The sequence below is a fragment of the Strigops habroptila genome, chromosome 1, assembly GCF_004027225.2.
Source record: "Strigops habroptila isolate Jane chromosome 1, bStrHab1.2.pri, whole genome shotgun sequence".
In the NCBI taxonomy this organism is placed as follows: Eukaryota; Metazoa; Chordata; class Aves; order Psittaciformes; family Psittacidae; genus Strigops; species Strigops habroptila.
Genome location: NC_044277.2, coordinates 65,949,917 through 65,965,894, shown reverse-complemented (window position 1 = coordinate 65,965,894; position 15,978 = coordinate 65,949,917). Strand labels below are relative to the sequence as shown.

Sequence of the window (15,978 nt, the reverse complement as noted above, 5' to 3'; positions counted from 1 at the left end):
TTAGAGGTTTCAGTGCAGCTTGCAGTACAATTCAGAGGGATGAGTTCTAGGAATATTCTGCAATTATGAAATCATGTGTTTTATGAAAATTATACCCAGATATACACAGAGGTTTAGATATGGATATATGTGCATGTGTGTATGTCCTGCCCCAAAAGTGAGGAAGACTGAGACAGCAAAACTTCCAGATGCTTTGATGGGATTTCAATAGCAAGCAGATACCCCAAACTAGAGGCAAATTTCATCTTTGGGCAGCTGCCCAGATTTCCCCACTCATCAGCAGAATCCAAATGGCAGGTTCCGTCTCTTGTAAACATGCAGGTGTATACAGACATGATTCCTGGGTATATCCCGGCAGCAGCTGTGCACTGCACCCTAAAGCAGCAAAGTATGGTACTGGATTATATCAGTGCCTTGCAGGGTTAGTCCTGCGAGCTTTTGCTCATGAGCCACTCCAAGAGGAGAGGTGCTGATTTCTCCCTGAGCCTGCTGCTCTGCACGAAAACAATGGGTCTGGTTTGAGCCCTAATAAAGTACGGCTTTCGAGCAACGTATTGCCAACTTTAACATTTCTCGAGATTCACATGGAGGAGATAGCTTATCGTTTGGAACTAAAAAATTACCAAGCTTTTAAAATGCACCTGCCATCCCTGAAAGGGAAGTAAATATAAAAACTAGTATCATTATACCTATAAATAATAAATCTATTCTTCCTCTAGGAATAAATTCTGGTGGAATCTGAGTTCTTGGAAAGGCCAAGTTGCAGTTGTGGTTGTAACCATCATTTTTAATTAGGCTTAACAATGAGACTGTTAACTTCTTTTTCTGAGAACGGATCTAGATCCTCCAAATGAGTGAAATCAAGGTAAATGAAAGCATTGATTGCTTCTGACTTGCACTTTTTGAAAGTCTACTGCACAGGACAATGGAATAAGCAGCTGGGAGCCATCAGCACCTGGGCTGTGATCAGCCCATAAACCACATGTTTTGTAGTGTGAAGCAGCTTTGATTTTGGTTCCCAGTTGAGGCCAAGATGTAAGATTTAACCTGAAGAGCCTCCTGGGCTTCGAGCTGTAGCAACTCTAGGGCCTCTGCAAGGTTAGCAGCTTTTTTGCAGTGAGGACTGGAGAAATGATTACTTCAGGCAGACACCATCCCTGCCCTGAAGCATACATTACCTCTGAGGTGTTTTACATATAGCTAAAGGCCTACATGTATCCTGAATAAAAGCTCTCTGATCAGCCACTCTTTCTAATTTCCCTGCCTCCTCATCAATGAATGCTTGCTGGTGCAGGGCTCTTCTTCACCTCTGTAAAGTGAAAAATTGCTTTCAGGAGGGGAAGCAGGATGGCACATAGACAGGAAAGGAAAGGCTCAGGGCAATAAGAAAGGAGATACAAATATGTGAGTAAGTTTGGGAATAGTTATCTATTCTCAATCTAGAAAGCCTGACAATATGGGAGAGAAAAGAATGCAATGGTGGAAAAAATAAGATGTGATGAGAGAAACCTCATCACAGTTATATGACACAGAAATGTGACTGAAGGAGGAAGAAGGCTGTACCAGGAGACACAACACAGTACAAAACAAAACAAAAGGATGGAAGTTAGAAAAGAAAATGAAAAAGCAAATGTTCAAGAGACGGATTTTGATTTACTTTTTTTTTTAAAGCTTGGTTGAAAATGTACACACAAAATGGCACACAGATAAAGCATTTTTCTCCCATAATGCTGCAACACTTCAGAATCTAAATGGGCTGTGCTAATAGCAGCTCTGTGAGGTAGGAGAAGGTTATTATTTTATGTCCGTGTAGCTAAGGCACTGAAACACAAAGTGAATCTCAAGAGGCACAGTGGAAATCTGCGAGTGGAAAAGGGGTCTGAACTTGGTGAGTATCACTGAAGTATTCCTTCCTTCAGACATTAAAAAAAAAAAATAATGGAATTAAGTAGGACATAAAGTTGGATATAAAAAGTCATCATGGTATGGCCAAGTATAGTTTTATGTTAAACAAAATTAACAGTTTTCCCTGTTGTTGCTACACTAGTGGATTATACCAACAATGGTATAATCTCTCAGACAAGCTGTAACAAATACACCTGCATAAGGCTTTAATAACTCTAGCTCGAAACACTAATATTTGCTGAAATTTGAGTGTTATCTGCCAATATTGATGCAACACATGTTCTGACAGTACTGTACAATGAGCGACTGCCAATACACACTTCAAAGCTGTTCCTGGTTTTAAATCTATTATTTATGGCTTTTCAGTATTTTCCTGATCAAACTAGCCAAGCTCTACCCTGGCACACTGATATGTTTATCAGTGATATGATTACGTTGCACCAGCATATTGAAATGTCTCACAGTAGCCTTTTACATCAAGAATTTCACTGTTGAATAGCATAATACAGACAGCATATTAAAAAAATATTGATCATTAGAGATGAACTGTTTGCTTTTTTGAGAAATATATACTGATGACCCTGGAGATGGAATTAAGACTGACACGAGGTGGATTTCACACATTTAGGGTCAAGGCCCTTGACTCTCAGAAGAATTATGACACTGGTGAATGTAGTGTTTGCTGAATCTTCTGAGAATGTAGAAGAAGCAAAGTTAAACTGAGCCCTCAGCTTGCAGCAGCAAACTGGACTGGCTGTGAGCACGGGCAAAGTAGAAATTGCCTAAGGTAGCAGGCTGCTGGGAAGACAAAGTGCACATCCCTTAACATCTGCCCCCCCGCCAATTTTGTCCATATTAGGACAGGGAAAAACAGGTTGTCTGAAACTGCTGCCGCCCCAAAAGTAGGAGTGGAAACTATTGGTAGAATGCCCAGTGCCAGCAGCTGTGATGGCTGACTGGTATCAATCCTCGGAGGCAGCCAGATTAGCAGCGTGGATCCTCTAGATCTCTCCATTGCAATTCCCCACTTTTCTGCAGCAGGCAGGGGTGGCCCTGTCCCATCTGTTATTTTAGGAGGACTGACTGTCAGTTTTGTCTGAGCTGTTGAAAGTCTTGTGCTGGTTCTAGAATAAAAGGCATGCAAAATGTTTAGAGTCTTAAATGAGGAATAATCGTGGCATTATTATTTTTAGAAATTCGGGGAGCGTCCCTGGTCTCAGTTGTATGTCCCATGCTACTCGTTCCAAAATGAAGGCAACATTATCAACATTTCACTCTCCACTCCTGGCTATCTCAGTTTCTCCCTCTTCTACTCCAAGTTCTTTGCTGTGAATTCAACAATTTAGTGTTAAAAACAATCTTCATTTAGGATGGATGGATATTCTGCCATCACTATCTGCATTTGAGATTTGAACCACAAAGCAGGGTTCAGTTTTGACTTCCCAACTTCTCTGCGTTCTGGGGATTTTTGTCTTGGTAATTTCTATGCCTTCCGCCATGGGAATTTCCAGACATTACAAATTCAGTAGCCAAATTCAGAATCTAGGAGCGGAACTTCCCAAGTCTGTTCCACAGCTGTCTGACTGATTTTTGTGCCCTGGAGCTTTGTTCCTTCAAGCTGGCAGATGGAATTAGACCTGTGAATTGTTCTTAGGTCCATCCTTAGGTGACCTCAGGTGATGGAATTAGATCTGTGAATTGTTCTCTTGGTCCATCCTGTACCTGTGCTCTTCCCTCATGCTGCAGACAGTGTTTTTCAAAGTAGCAGAATTTTACAATGTAACTGCTTCTCTGGTTTTAGAAATCATGACAACTAGTTATTCTAACTATTCAAACATGTCACAGTGAGCCATATTATGATCCCCCTTTTTGTTATCTCTGGTAGGTTAAGAGTTGCACTGTGAGGCTCATGAGGATCAGATTTCTTACTCCTTATTTCATACTCCTTATGGCTACCTCCTCTTTTGTATACCAATGCACTAGGAGAAAGGAGGCACTTTCTCTGAGGTTTGCTCAGGCTCAGTTCACATGCTTCCTTGGCATATTGGTTTTTTTTTGTCAGATACAACTTACTCCAACAGTAAGCAAGCTCTGACTTTTGTATGCAGGCATCCTTGTCCTTCTCAATGAAAACCCTCCGGGCATCATGGCTGGGTGCTTTTGGATTGGACAGTGGCTTCCGTTATTTCAGTTGTCATTATTGTCAGGGAGCTTGATTTTTTTATATTAGTCTTCAGCGAAGACTGAATATTTACTCGATGAACTATTAGCAAAATGCAATAGAGCACACAAAAATTAAAAAAAAACCAAAAAAAAGAAACTTGAATTTTAAAAGAGGAAAGGGTGGGTGATTTGAAATTATTTTTAGCTCTGTGATTAGTAGTGTATAAATGTTATTTAGACTTTTTACAAAGAACACAGTAATTTTTCTTTTGTACCAGTCAACTACCAACTCTTCTTACACCCACTGACATACTTAGTCACCTCTTTTGTAAATCTTCACAAGCAAACTTCCCCAAGGGCAGCTTTGATAAACTGGCACGCTACCCACGGCAGTGAAAAATGACCTGCTTCCTTCCCTGTAACAACTAAACATGGAGTCGGAGCCTGTTTGAAAACCCAGGGCTTACCCATAACTGTGGAGTGTTGCTTTGCCATCTGCTTTTTGCAGAAGAAGAATTAGTTCATGCCTATTAGAGCTAATCCTTTCCCTGCTACTGAAGTCCTGCCTTCGTGTCCATCCCCCACTGACCTTCTTGAAATAGGAAGGAAATACTTGCCAGCTTTGGGCTTCTATGACCCTGCCAGTGGAGACTCGGATGTCTCAATATACCCTGTGCACCCTTTGTTTTCTGCTGAGAACCTACTGGTTTCACTCTGTTTCATCTTGTCTCTCCACAGCACCAGACTGGCTGGGTGGTGAAACACTGCAAAATTATGTTAAGCGAGACTTAAGGGTGGACATCCAAGTGCAAGTTTGAGAGCAAAAGGGTATAAAACAAAACAATGACAAATTCACTTCTGGTCTATGACTACTGTTTCAATTATCCCTTGAGGGATTTCTTCTGCAGTGAGAGCAGAAGATGGTCGATTCACAGAGTCAGCCTTCCTTCCAGGTGGTGAGGAAGGCCGACTCTTCCAAATGCCTTGTATTCCTTTGGGGCTGTGCTCTTGGACGCAAATGCAAGTGCTGATCATGTCCTGTCTTGAGAGTGACACCTCAGGTACTTAAATGGTCATTTCCATGTGAACCTGGCAGGGACTGTGAGATAAATACAGCAGGTTTTGCCTTCTGAGATCAGAAGTGTTGTGCATCTAGAGTATACTCTACCTTTGTCCTTTGCAGTCTGCTGACTAGCAGCCCCTGCCCATGGGGTCCTTTCCCGCTAACTCCTCATGCTCCACTGAGGTTATTTATACAATCGTAATATCTCTATTATGAGATACCAGTTGTACAAGTGTTCTGCAAGGTTCATGATCACTAGTACCTTAGTGACTTTCTGTAGACATCACATTTTATTAACATGGATAACAGATGCTGTAAAATTCATACGGTATGAGTGCTAATGCAACTTGTACATAATGTGTTGCATATAGGGTCCTTTTTGAAGATCAGCTCCTCTCTGCTTTGCTGTGTTTCTAAGTACAAAGTGCATTTTCTTGTGGTCTAACTGCACTGGAATTCCAAGCAAGGGATGCCACTTTTATGGGGCTATATTATATTTCCATTAAAAAAAAAAAAAAAGTCCTGTTTTTATCTTATCTTGTATGTACAGTGCTCTTGGTTCCCTGCAGATACAATCTCCCTTGATACAGAATCTCAGACACTGATTTTCAAGATAGGGCTTCATTTTGGACTTTATTGATGCAATAGACCTTGGTTTTGCCTACCTTCAGAGAACAGAATTTCAGCCAAGCAGAGCTGATGTTGTGATCTTGGATGATGATGGCATTTGTGATCATCCAGTGAGCCTTCCCAGGGATCACCCTACATCTCTGGGTTTGGACACAATTATTCTTATTCTGACAGAATTACTGGTGGTGTGGAAGGAGAACACAGCTATATCCTTTCCCCTATTCCCCTTCTCCTTTTCCCTTTCCTCTTTCTCCCTTTCCTTTTTCCTTTCCTCTTTCTCTCTTTTCCCTCCCCTTCCCCTTTTCCCCTTTCTCCTTTCTTCCTTTCTCCCTTTCCCCTTTTTCTCCTTTTCTCCTTTTTCTTTCCCCTTCCCTCTCCTCTTCCCCTTCCCCCTCCCTTTCTCTTAAACAATACACATCTCTTTTAAACTGTATAAAATAGCTGTAAACTCACAAAAATTATGCAATTCATTCAACAATGTGATTCAGATACAGAACATAAGGTTTTCTCCTCTTCGTCCCTCCCACTAATGAGGGGAAACATTCTGTGTTTATAGGACTATACCACAAGGCTCATGATTTTAATATGAAGGTCAAACAATTGGCATTGACAGTCTTATCAAACTAGGATAAAATTAGGATGTTAAAGTAACTGCAAAGTAGAGAAATGGGACAGAAGGCAGAAACTGAGGAACGGGTTTTTCTACTGCTAGTGGCTTTGCAGTTGGTGGCCACAAAAGCATCTTTTGAACTGTATTGCTTCCTGTGGTGGACTGACCAAAGCAGAAGAGAGCTAAGATCAACAGCTTTCTCAGGCCTCCCAGCTACAGATACTTTCTGATGAATAGGGCTCCTAATCACTTGATACAGCTACATGCTTTATGCCTCAATTACTGCAGCTTTCTGTTGCAATCTTTGATATATTCACATCCAGTGAACTTCATTGTGCTTTCATTTTTTGGAGAACTACATTTTTAGTGCTTATCTAAAAGAAAGTTCCTCTAACTCATGGTATTGACTCGATTGAACATCGGCTTTTAAGAGAGTATTGACTATTCTTTCTTCAAAGATTAGACTTTATTTCCAAATTTTTGATAGTTTTTTTTTATTTTTTTAATTTTTTACATCTGGTGCATGGTGCTACTGCATTTGCAGAGCTTGATCCAGAAGAATCAAAGCACATGCTTAAGGAGAAGAATGGCATGTGGTTCATGAACCCCATAATTAGTTCCCCTTCCTAGCTCTAAGCAGTAATTAAATCTGTCACTTCTGCTCTGCTGATTCATTTATTTAGCTATTTAATTGCTCAGCTGAATACGTCTTTATCTCCGGAACTGCAACATTTTATTCAGACAAAGAAATAGCATAATCCATTATTATTTTTTTTTCCAAGGGCAGGGATGTGTAAAAGAAAAGAACACTAATACCAGATGATTTGGTGGTGGTGTCAGTTTTCACTTATCAAACAAAACAGTGTTTAAGGGAAAATTTCAACCAGTGCTTGAGGATAGCTTTCCATATATAGATTGGCTTCTCCAGGAAATTATGTCAAACACCAGGACCCAGTGTATCTGATCCAGGTTTCCATTTCCATAACGATTTAACTTAAAGCGCTTCCAGGCAATAGTTTTTCTATAAAACAAGAAGTCTTACCCTGATCTATTTGTGGAATATTTAATGAACAGTTTAAAACTAATATATACTAATATATTTAGTATAAATAGTCTACAAAGTAAATAGTATCGTTTCTTTATACATTTTCATTTAGGAATATTGCTTATGGAGATTTCTGTCATCTGTCTCTTAGATTTATCATCAATACAGCATTTTGATCTGTAAAGCAAATGGTGTTTGAATACTTCCAAGCTTACAGAGGAGAGCTCTTCTGAATACCTCTCTGTGAGGCATGTTTCTACACATGCAGTTTTTCTCGTTACATTTTCAGCATCCTTTTAAAGGAGGTTGCAAGAGTCCTCCACCATTTCTATCTATAGGTTGGAAAAGCTGTGTAGCAAAGCATCATGAAAAACACTGAGGACCAGGTCAAGACAGATCAACTCAAACAAGGCCTTTTGGCAAAATGAGAAAATATTTCAGGTTTTTTTTCTCTCTTTGAACTCTCTAATGGTAGCTGATCCAGGAAGCGAAAGACACAAAACCCATCCAATATTCAGAGAGAAGGATATTTTTCTTCCACTTCTGGCATCAGTGGCTCAGTTCCGCCAATTTATTCACCTGCCTGGCTGGCTGGATTTTCACACCATGCATACAAGCTTGCATTTCACTCCATTAGTGACTTATTTTTGCTGTCTCGTTACTCAGTTACAACTGGGCACCTATTTAAGTCATAGGTCATGTTTGTTTCCAGGTAAGCTCATTATCCACCTGGAGGGTTTTTTGTTGTTGAGGATAGTTTGTTTTTCCTTCAGCAGAGGTTCTCTCCACACCTTTGCAATGGAAAGCATGTCTGTACTGCTGCTGCAGACACCCATCTTTGTACTGCTTGAAGTAAAAGCAGGAACCTACGTAGAAATTAGCACGTGGAACCAGTAGGGTTCATTAGCTATACTGCAATACCTTGCAGATACAGTTGATGTCCTGCCATACCTTTGGCTGCTGGGCTGGGCTCCATGGACCTCCACCCTGACAGTGCCAGAATGGGGGTCTCTGCTTCTCTCTCCCCTGTCCTCAGGGAGTGCTTTGTCAGCCCACAGGTTGGCAGCTTTGGCCCGGCAATGCTTAGTCTGTGTTGGTGGTGGTGGTGTTATTGTTCTGCATCTGTGCACTCTGGGTTACTGCAAGCTCTTTGTTGAAATGAATGTTTCTGTCCCTGCTCAAACTAGGAAGTCTAGAAATGTTGAGGGCAGTTTTGTTCTTGCAAGCCTGTGCACGTGATTTTTGGACTAGGGTTTTGTACGAGCTTCACTTAAATATTCTCTCTTTAAAATCCGTTTCTCCAAATGATCTTCTAAAAGTATGCTCTTTGTTATGTAGGGCACATGCTTAAACTCAGGGAATTAATAAAGCAGCAAAAAACATCTCTGGACATCCTTTGAGGATAAGGGTGCTTTGAGCTTAAGCCTGTATGTGAAGGGGTTTAGTATGAGAAAGCAGTGTTCACTGCAGCGGGACAAACAAGTATGATCAGAGGAGGGCATGGGAATGAAATGGGAAAAAATAACATTTATTTGTAGTAAAAGAGAAGTTTATTGTTCAGTTGTTGGAAACTGAACAGAGGAAACGGATAATTTCAGATAGCTTTTATCAGTTCTGAAGAAGCATGAGGTTAGTCAACAGGATTAACTACTTTTACATAGATTTGTGTATAAATACTGAGACATGAGACTTGGAGGGACATCCGCTGAGTGCTGTCCCTTTGCAGTGATTCCGTTTGGGAACGTCTGTGTGAGGAATTAGGTGACAGTGACTATCGGCTTCCCCTCAGATGAACCTAGCTGTTGTCATCCTGCCATAAGCAGACTTGAAATTACTATCCCAAAGGCATTGCAGAGCTTACAAGCAGTCAAATGGGACCAAAACCACCCCCTTCTCCCACCCTGCCCTGTCCGCTCCTCCCTGTGTCAGAGCAGGCAGCATCCAGCTACTTGCACAGTGCAAACTACTAGTTTGCAAAGTGGTGCAGAAGCTCTAGGTCTGCGCACTGCTGGTGGAGGCACTCTGCTTGATCAGGGGTGTTGGGGGATTTTTTTTTTTTTTTGTTAGTTTTCAGCTCTAACTCACTGTATAGTTGGAAACCTTAGGCTGGAGTTTCTCTTCACAGTGCTGGAATATACTGGTGTAAAATGTGTCTAAATCAAATTAGATTAAGTCCCCCAGTTTTGAAACAAATGCACCCCGAGTTGTCCGTTTTTAATGTACTGGTTTACTTATTGGTATATTGGGAACTTCTTGTTGCTGTTTTAATTTAGAGAAGTTATTGCTTATACTATTGGTGTGATGTTGTGTACCTGTGGGGTTACCTCTGACCAGCCCTGGTCACCATTCTTGCTTATATGAAGTGCATAGACTTGGGTACCTATAAATACTAGGTGCAGCTGTCACAAAGGGATTGTGGGGTAGCTGCTCGGAACCTCAAGAACGTAACAGCTTGGCACCCAGAAATATACAACTTTGATAACATATTACACGGTTACATGTTGGAGGAGAAGGTAGGAAAGTGGTGACTGCTTTTAATCTTTGTCTCTTTTTTTTTTTTCCTCCTTTATTTCTTCCTTTGTACTTCTGGTATACATCGCATCTTTACAATTTTTATCACATTACGATGTGACATTCCTGGCCTTAACAGTGCTTTTGTTTGGATATTTATAGCAGCTTCTGGTCATTGTTGAGCAAAGGAGATTGCCCTGCCCTCTGGCCCTTTTCTTAAGCAGATTTTGGGCAGAAGCTCCTCTCATGTGGCACTAATTGAAATGATTGGTGGAGGGGGTGTTGTGAGCGCACTCCGGCTGACTCGGGCTTATCTGCCAGGGGCTAAGCCAGGGGAGAAGGGAGGAAAAACGGGGAGAAGGGAGGAAAGGGGAAAAGAAGGAGGGGAACAGGAAAAGGGACAGGAAACCCACCGTACCAGGCCAGCCCAGCTTGGTTCCGCTGTGGCAGCGCTCGGAGCTCCAGGCCATCTGGCTGCGCTCGGGCGGCGCGGCGGGACCCGGCTGCAGCGCGGACCCGCGGGAGCAGCGGCAGGAGGAAGAGGAGGAGGAAGGCGGCGGCGCGGGGTTGCGGCCGGGCGCGGGGCCCTCGGCAGGTGGGTACCGGGACGGGACGGGGAGCAGCGAGGAGAAACCCTTTCCTGCTGCCTGCGGGGGGTGGGTGGGTTTGGGGGTGCTTTGTTTTGAGCTTGCCGGAACGGAGCACGCCGCTGCTGCTGCGGGTGATTGAGGGGCCGAGTTTCGCTCGTCTGTCCGCCCCGGGATAGCGATGGGCAAAGTCCTTAGAAGACTGAACACAACAAGTTGCTGGGGAGGTGATTTGTGTGGAGATGGGGCTGGTTTGTCAGCCGCGCGAGTGAGCTGCGCTAAGTTACGCATCGGAGACTGCCAGTGGGAAAGTGTGAGCTTTCCTTGGGTGAGTAACCCCGCCTGAGCCGGCAGCTCCGGGGCTTACACGCGGTAGTATCTTCTGGAGGCTGCGGGTGTGAGTGTGTCCCCGGTTGATGGTTTCCTGCAAGTTTAACGTGAAATGGGAAGACGCCGGGGAAAACAACAGGGGCTGCGGAAGGGGCAAAGAAGTTTGTGACATCCTGTAAACCAGCATTGCTGTCAAAAGCAGCCAGGCTGGAATATTATTCCATGTCTGGGAGTATTACCATTGGAAATTACCTCCTTTCATTCGGCTGTTGATGTTTTTAGAGGCTTTTTTGTTTACTTTTAAGTCGCTAGTATAAGCAGCCTAAGCAAAAAGTCTGATCATCATCCTGTGTGGTGTGCAGTGGGGGGAAAAGTGAACTTCAAAGTGTGTTGCCTGAAGAAAAGTTAGGAAATATATGGTAGCTTCATGATAACAGTAAAAAGAGAGGACTCTGGACTTCATGCCTCTTTTTTTGTTATCATTAATGATATCAACTATTTTTTTTTTTTTAAAGATGCAAGATGTTTGTTACTATTCCCCAAAACCCATGCTTTAATCTCTTTGAAACAGCAGCTAGAATGTCCTATTGCACTGGATATGGGTATGTTTAGGCACAACTTCTGTTTGGGTTTCTGATAATCCTACCGGTACTGCTGGAAAAATAAACACTCTGTTAATCGTATTTTAGAAGCTCTTGTGTAGCTTATAGACATCAAATGCAGTCGTAGCTGGAAATTGCTGTGCATCTATCTTCAAATGTTAAACCCAAAACAACTGCTGTTAGAAGTGTGCATACCTACAGCTAGACTGGATGGTCTTGGTTGTTTCTTTCATCTACAGTTTTAGAAGTAGCACAATAGTAAAAGATGGAGTTGAGCTGCTGATAATCCATTTGTCCACCGCTTATCCCTACAAAGATTCCTGGTGCAAAGTTCGTGAGCTGTCTCCGAGGATGGTTCAAAATAGAATCCAGGAATTGGCCATACTAAAATCAGGCAAGAGTTTATTAAAAAATAAAATAAACTGAAAAGCTGAGGCATGCCTACTTATAAACCTATGAATAAGTACGTCATCTATCTAGTATTCTATTCCTTGTATTCAAGAAAAGGAAAAACTTGATCATGTGGTTATTACTCCATACCTTCTCAATCTGTTATCGGGTGAACAAAGGTATTTTTACTTTCTTTACCATCTGAAATCGCTGCTTTCTCACAAAAGACTTTGCCCCCTTTCTTTCTCTCATCTATGTCCATGCTGCAAAAATAAGTCTTCAAGAATACAACTGTTTGTTTTGCTGGTGCCTGTCCTTATCACTCGTGGTCTCCAGTTTATGCAGGTTCGAATATTTCTGTAATATTGGAGTAAGTTGCAATTACTTCCTTCAAGGACCATATTTAAATTTAGAGTATGTGCAATATGATAACGTATAGCGACGTGGATATGTGCATTTTATTCTTACATGGCTCAATATATTTTTTTCTTGCTACTTTAGAGATGCTAGAAACATGATGAATGTTCCATTAGTGGTATTGGTAAGAAATACATTAACTCAAGTGCACAGTCAGTGAGAGAGTGGTTTTATTTGAAAGCCTTGTCATAATAGACATTGTACTAATAATCTTAATGTGTAACTTGTACTGCAGATCTTCGGCGTTAGATTAGATTTGCTTTTAGGTTCTTTGTAAATACAATTTTTTATTCAGGATAACTGAATTTCTACCAGATGGCCAGGCTCCTTGTTTCTTTTGAGCCTTTGCTGCCTCTGAATGCCACTGGAATTTTCCGGGCAAAGGGCTGGGTATGCATCGAGTAGGTGTTTCAGGATGCAGTCCTTCTCAGAATCTGGCCTCGGTATTGTAGGGCGTTGAGGTCTGATATTAATTTCAAATGTGGTATTAAAAATATAAGTCAAATCCGAAGACTGTTGCATTGGTTGGATACCCAATAGCAATCTGGAATAGCCTTCTCCAATAGATTACTGAAAATGCAGTGAGCAACTTTCTCAAGCCGTGATGGAAGTGCTCATTTTTCTGTGTATGAAGCTGCTTGCCGCGGAGCCAGTTGCTGGGTAAGAGGCTGTCCTAGCCAAAGCACAGTGGTTTGCACCCCTTGAGGTGCTCTGTGATGGGTTAGCAGGACAGGACATGGGGGAGCAGTGGGTGAGCTGGCCCTCCTTCACTGGGGGGCTGGGGCTGAGCGTCCTGAGCAGGGACTACTGCAGAGGGACTCTACAGTAGGGCAGGGGTGTATCACTGCGGCACAAAGTTGTGGAGAAGCTCGCAAAGCTAACGTGGGACGTGGCTGCAGCCACAGGTGTGTGTGGCATAAGTGTGAAAGAGGTATTTGCAGGAGGCAAGGGGTTTGGAATGGCAGATGCTGTGGCAAAACACGTGGTGGACATGGCGGTGATGTTTTGAGGCAGGCAGCGGGGTCAGAGGTCTGGTGGAGCAAGAAGTAAAGGAAGGCTGGTGGCCCCAGGATCAGTCAGGAGCCAAAGCTCTTAATGCTGTCATAAGGAGACTTTACAGCTGGATGGATAGCCTTGTTTGGGTGCTTTGGGAATAAAGAGTCAAGAGGTAGGAAGTGACCACTGGAATTCCCACTTGTCATCATGGACCAAGGAAGAAGCATTGGACAGCTGAGCTGAGGTGAGATTAGGTACAGTGATTGTAGCTGGGGTACAGCGGGAGGGCTGGGTGCCGGGAGACAGGGGGATGGTTGAATAATCTTCAGCCTTTGCTGTTGTATACATGAAATTTGGAAGACAAACTGTAATAGTTTAAAGCAAAACGTAAGGGTCGGAACTTGAATCTGAGCAGTGAAACTGTTTACTCTCGTTAGTCTTTCCCAAAGATTTTCGATTAGTGGGGTCTCCATCTTCTGACGTTCATAACAGCATCATGACTGGACATTGTAGTGTGCACAGAAATTTATTTTCATAGACTTTGCAAGATCATTTTTCTTTAAAAGAGGACTTGTCTCACTTTTAAGAACAGATGCACTTTGTTGCATTCGTTTGCTAAGCAACAGACTCGCTGTGTTGCCTGTGAAGCACAAAAGCAAGGGAGGCTTTGACACATGAAGCAGAGCTTACGTAAAGTTCGTGAGCAGCAGCAGAGAGTGATGAATTCTCTGGGTTTTGTTCCTTACATTAAAATATTTTAAGGTTGGATATTTTTCTCTGCTGGCTGCTATCAGCAGTGGAAGTATCAACAGGAGAAAAATGGGTCGCTTGGGTTTTAGCATTAAGCAGCAAATCCAGGGCCAATAGGATTTAACTGGGATGTTAAGGTTTATTCAGTGCATTTAGTTAATGAAGTGGGGGGGAGGGAGGAAGGGAAAGAAGAGTCAGTGTCTGGGGTTGGGGGAGGGGATGAAATAGCCTCCTGCCACCCAATGCATCCTGCAGTGGCTCCTCCTGATTGATAGATGCTCCACAAGACAAAAAAGAACTTGAGCGAAGGAGGTTTTAATTAAAAAATACCAGCTCAGTGCCAGCTCTTTTGGATTAAAATCAAGCAGAAAATCTTTGTAACAGACACCCACTTCTTAAGGGTGTATGTTTTTAAGGAGTGTCCATTGGCTAAGGGGAGGAAAGAGGGGGATGATAATAGGCCCAAGCACCTGTAAAGTGGTTACAATTGCACTTGCTGAATATTTTCATGGCTTTATATGTTAACATTCACCAATCAGGCACAGAAATCAAGTTAAGGTTAACAAACTCCTGTTTGAGTATGCCAGATTTCTAGCAGACAGCCCCATCATCCCTGATGCACATGGGTGGCCCTTTGCTGCGCTCACCCGTATTCTGAAGCCTTTGGTGTCCCCTGCCAAAGGCTGTCATCTTGTGTACACACATGCTGTTCAGCGTCTTGACTTGCTTTCCAAGCCCTGAAAGCCTTCAGCACAGAGACACAAAAAACAATTAGTATAGAAAGTCATTGTTATTTAAAATATAAAGGGTTATTATCTATACTTCCAAAAAAAAAAAAAAAAAGGCAAACCAACATGAATGGATCTTTTGTCCAAGAGGGCTATTTTATGCTAGTTTTTTATTTATTTTCTAAAAATTCTGTTCCTCTACAGACCAGGCTCCCACTTGGATCAGACTGTGTTTTTTCCCAAAGCTGTAATGGTCGTTTAAGAGTCTGATGAACTTTCTTACTCAACCCACCGCCTTAGAGGTCTGTGCTTGATGTCGTAGCTAGACGCTGCTGGGAGTCATCGGGCAGCGATTAAGACTGTCCAGACTCAGCCCAGTGACCTCAACAGACTGAGAAGGACATGGGCAGTGGAGGCAGGATTTGACTGTAACAGCATGGAATAAATAAGCAGGAATAAATATATGGAATAAATACCTGCCTATGGTGTGGTACAAGTGTGTGAGGAGGACACTGCAGCATTTTTTGCTAGGATTTATTGCAGTGACACCTGAAAACTTATGCAGAATGGTTCAGAGAAGAACTTGAATGTGTAGATTTTTTTTGTATGTTTTTTCTTTTTGACCTCACAACGGTTTAAGGCAAATATTTTCAAATAATTAAAAATATGAAAATATTTAGAAAAACACTGGTTTTGTCTGCCTAATTTCTGTTAGATTCACAGTATCTTTTACTGAAGAATTTTTGGCTACACTTACAGACTTGTCCCTAAACTAGTCTGTAATCAGAAACAATGAATAATTTCACTAACTAAAAAAAACCCCAACAAAACCAAACTAAAAGCACTTAACTGGGGTGCTTAAAGCAGGATTTTATGAATGTTCAGCCAAATTTTAGAAAATGGAGGTGGTTGTGTCAGAACTGCAGTCTCAGGCATGCAGCAAGAGTCAGGGCACACAGAGCAAATGGAGCTCTGGAAGAAGACTCCCGCCATCTTTTGTATACAAGTAGGGATGTGTTTGTTAGTCAGCAAATATGGATAAGATATTAGTGCTAATCTGAGGATTTAATGAAATGAAATCTGAACAGTCTGGTTGTCTCGATGGCAAGGGAATCAGAAACCATCCCATTTGCAGAGCGCTACAGAAAAGCAAAGAGGGATATGTCTCTCCCTCCAAAAAAGAATTCTTCGGATGTAGCTACGTGGCAACAAGTTGCTTGGTGCAGTGTCTACACCATGTACTCTTATATT

At 42.2% G+C, this 15,978-nt stretch overlaps 1 protein-coding gene across 9 annotated transcripts in view; it reads left to right on the top strand.

Moving 5' to 3' along the window:
• LOC115606092 (poly(rC)-binding protein 3-like) overlaps positions 1-15,978 on the top strand; it is a 488,875-nt gene that overhangs the window by 344,312 nt on the left and 128,585 nt on the right. Inside the window, exon 1 of one of the 9 annotated variants that reach the window (XM_030481498.1) lies at positions 10,268-10,522. The exons of 6 other annotated variants lie outside the window; for them this stretch is intronic. The gene's annotated coding sequence lies outside the window, so the exon portion shown is untranslated. Of the gene's footprint in view, positions 1-10,267; positions 10,523-10,730; positions 10,843-15,978 lie in introns of those variants that run through there. 2 more of the 9 variants (XM_030481446.1, XM_030481455.1) reach the window with 2 other exon arrangements.